The following is a 3756-nucleotide window of genomic DNA, read 5'->3' on the forward strand; positions in this document are numbered from 1 at the left end:
TATATATATATATATATATATATACTTCATTCTTTTTGTTTTGCATCTCTAAACTGTCTCTAAATGGAATCTATTTTTTAACAATATCTAGAAATAATCTTAAGTCATAATGTCAAGAGATTCTCCATACTGCGGGAAGCAGAAAGATAGAGTAGCAGAGATATTGGGGCTACTAGTCCTGCATCAGTTTATACCAGTGGCTCTTTTGTGTACTGTTCGAACACAGCCATACAAAAAAACTGAGAAAGAGTAATGAAATTAAATAAAGAATGGCGTTTCACCTCAGGAACTGGGATTTATTTTAAATCTTTTTTTGGAGGAATGGGGTCAAACGTGTATTGAGAAATCTTGGATGTGGGATTTAAGAAGGTTGTAAACCCAGTGACTTCAAACCTTAATTAATGTGTTGCAAACAAAGGGATCAGTGCCTCTGACACCCTTTGCTTAGCTTATCTGTAAGGAGGATCCCTCATTTGATGAGATTATATTAGTAGTCTCTTTATTTTCTCACCAGGCATTTTAGAGAGTCATAATCTTGTTCCTGTTTCCATTTAACTGCAATATAATCAGCTATCTCTTTGAAGAATAATAACAAAAAAAAAAAACCCTAAAATTTTAAGTGGATTAATGCTGTGCCAGAATTATGTGAACTATATATTGATGCTCATTATATTTGAAAGGACAGGCTTTTCTTTAGGGAAAAAAATTAAAATTAAACAATAGAATTTTGTGACCTAAAAGATTATCTCAATCAAACCTTTCGTTTTTTCATGACTAAAAAGAAGAATCATACCCATGTTTGTGACCAGACTATTTTGGAAGAAAATTTAGTTATAGATATGACTGGAAAATTATTTTTCACCACCATTATTAAGATACTGTTTTGTAAAGAAAGATACAATATTGGCAGATTATTTTGAGGGAGTTATATTGTAGAAAATGAGCCTTTGTTGAGGGTTTGCTCTGTTCCAGACATTTTATATGTATTTGTTCATTTACTATTCCCAATAACACAATAAAAATGCTATATATTTTACAGATTAGGAAACTCAAGTGCAGATGTTAGTTAATATATACAACTTTGAACAGTTACTGTCAAAGACATAGTGAAAACATGTCTCTGTGATACCAACATCTATCCTCTTAAGAACAATTTTTCTCTTTTGCCTCAATTTTCTTGAGAAATAATTGACATACATCACTGTATAAGTTTAATGTATACAGCATTGATTTGCATATATTGTAAATGATTATCACAATAGGCTCAGCTAGCATCCATTTTCTTATATAGATAAAATATAAAGAAAAGAAAGAAGAAAAGAATAAAGGAAAAAAAATTCTCCTTATGATAATTCTTAGGTGATGATTCATCTCCTTCTGATGACTTACCCTGTTAACAACTTTCTTGTATATTATACAGTAGTATTAACTATAATCATTATGTTGTGCGTGATATCCCAGTACTTATTTATCTTGCAACTGCAAGCTTGCACCTTTTGATCACCTTCCTCTGATTTTCCCTCCCTCTACTCCCTGCTTTTGGTGACCACAAGTCTGATCTCTTTTTCTATAAATTTGGGGTCTTTTCCTTTGTTTTTTCTTTTTGTTTTTTAGATTTTACATAGAAGTAAGATTATACAATTATTTGTCTTTCTCTAACTTATTTCACTTACCATAACACCTTCAAGGTCTGTTCGTGTTGTCGCAAATGGTAGGATTTCCTCATTTCTTATAGCTGAATAATATCGCATTGAATATATTTACAACTTTTTTATTCATTCATTCATTGATAAACACTTTGGTTGGTTGTTTCCATGTCTTGGCTATTATAAATAATGCTCTATGAACATGGAGGCACAGATACCTTTTCAAGTTAGTGTTTTTGATACCTTTGGGTATATTTCCAAAATTAAATTGCTGAATCATATGGCAGTTCTAATTTTTAATCTTTTTGAGGGTCCTCCGTACTGTCTTCCATAGTGGCTGTACCAATTTACAATCCCACCAACAGTGCACCAGGGTTCTCTTTCCTCCACATCCACACCAGCATTTGTTATCTCTTGTCTTTTTGATGATTACCATTCTAAGAGCCATTGTGGTTTTAATTTGCATTTCTCTAGTGACTAGTGATGTTGAGCGTCTTTTTCGTAACTGTTGGTCTTACATGTATTTTATTTGGAGAAACGTTTCTTTGAGTCATTTGCCTGTATTTTAAATTGTTTTTATTGTTTTGTTTTGTTCTGTTTGGTATTGAGTTGGCATGAGTTCATTATATTTTTTGGATTTTAACCCTTACCAGATACATGGTTTGCAAATGATGTTTCCTATTTTGTATATTGTCTTTTCACTTCGTTGATAATATCTTGCTGTGCAGAACCTTTTTAGTTTGATGCAGTCCCACTTGTTTTTTATTGCTCGTGCTTTTGGTATTTTATACAAAAAATTATTACCAAGACCCATGCCAGGGAGCTTTGTTCATGTTTTCTTTTAGGAGTTTCTTTTAGGAGTTTAATGGTTTCAGGTGTTATATTTAAGTTTTTTATCCATTTCCAGTTATTTTTTGTGAGTGGTTTATTGTATGGGTCCAGCTTCATTCTTTTACATGTGGATTTCCAATTAAATGCCATTGGAATCTTGATTGCCTCGAATCTATAGATGGCTTTTGGAAGTATTCACATTTTAGCAACATTAATTCTTTCAATTCATGAACATGGGGCACCTTTTCATTTATTTGCATCTTCAGTTTCTTACATCAGTGTCTTATAGTTTTCAGCATAGAGATCTTGTACCTCCTTACTTAAAATTATTCCTAAGTATTTTTATCCTTTTTGATGCTGTTGTAAATGGGATTGATTTCTTCATTTCTTTTTCAGAAATTTTGGTGTTAGTGTCTAGAAATGCCAGTGATTTTTGCATGCTAATTTTCTATCTTGCAAATTTACCGAATTCATTGATTAGATCTAAAAGTTTTTGAGTTGAGACTTCAGGATTTTCTATATATAAAATCATGTCATCTTCAAATGCAGGCAATTTTACTTCTTCCTTTACAATTCTGATACCTCTTATTTCTTTGACTTGCCTGACTGCTCTAGCTAGGACTTCCAGTGCTATGTCAAACAGGAGTGATAAGCACAGGAACCCTTGTCTTGTCCCTGATCATAAAAGAAAAATTTTCATTCTTTCACTATTAAGTATGATGCTAGCTGTCAGCTTGTCATATATGGCCTTTATTATGTTGACATATGTTCCCTCTATGGCCAATTTTTTTAAGAGTTTTTTTTATCATGAATGGATGTTGAATTTCATTGAATGCTTTTTCTGAGTCTTTTGAGATAGTCATATGATTATTTTCTTTCATTCTATTAATATCACATTGATGGGTTTGCGTATGTTGAACTGTCTTTGCATCACAGGGATAAATCCCACTTGGTCATGGCGAATAATCCTTTTAATTTCCTACTGAATTTGATTTGCTCATAATTCATTAAGATTTTTTTCATTTTTATTCATCAGGAATAATGAATGGCCTTCAGGTTTGTTTTGTTGTAGTTATTACTGTTGTTTTTGTTGTTTTTGGTTTTTTTTTTAGTAGTGTCCTTTTCTGGTCTTGGATAGAATAATGCTGTTCTTGTAAAATGAGTTTGGAAGTATTCTTGCTCTTTTATTTTTTTGGAGGAGTTTGAGAAGGATTGGTGTTTATTATTCTTTAAATGGTAAAAGTTACCAGGGAAGCCATTTGGTCCTGGTTTTTCTTCA

The sequence above is a fragment of the Ailuropoda melanoleuca genome, unplaced genomic scaffold, assembly GCF_002007445.2.
Source record: "Ailuropoda melanoleuca isolate Jingjing unplaced genomic scaffold, ASM200744v2 unplaced-scaffold8682, whole genome shotgun sequence".
NCBI classification, from domain to species: domain Eukaryota; kingdom Metazoa; phylum Chordata; class Mammalia; order Carnivora; family Ursidae; genus Ailuropoda; species Ailuropoda melanoleuca.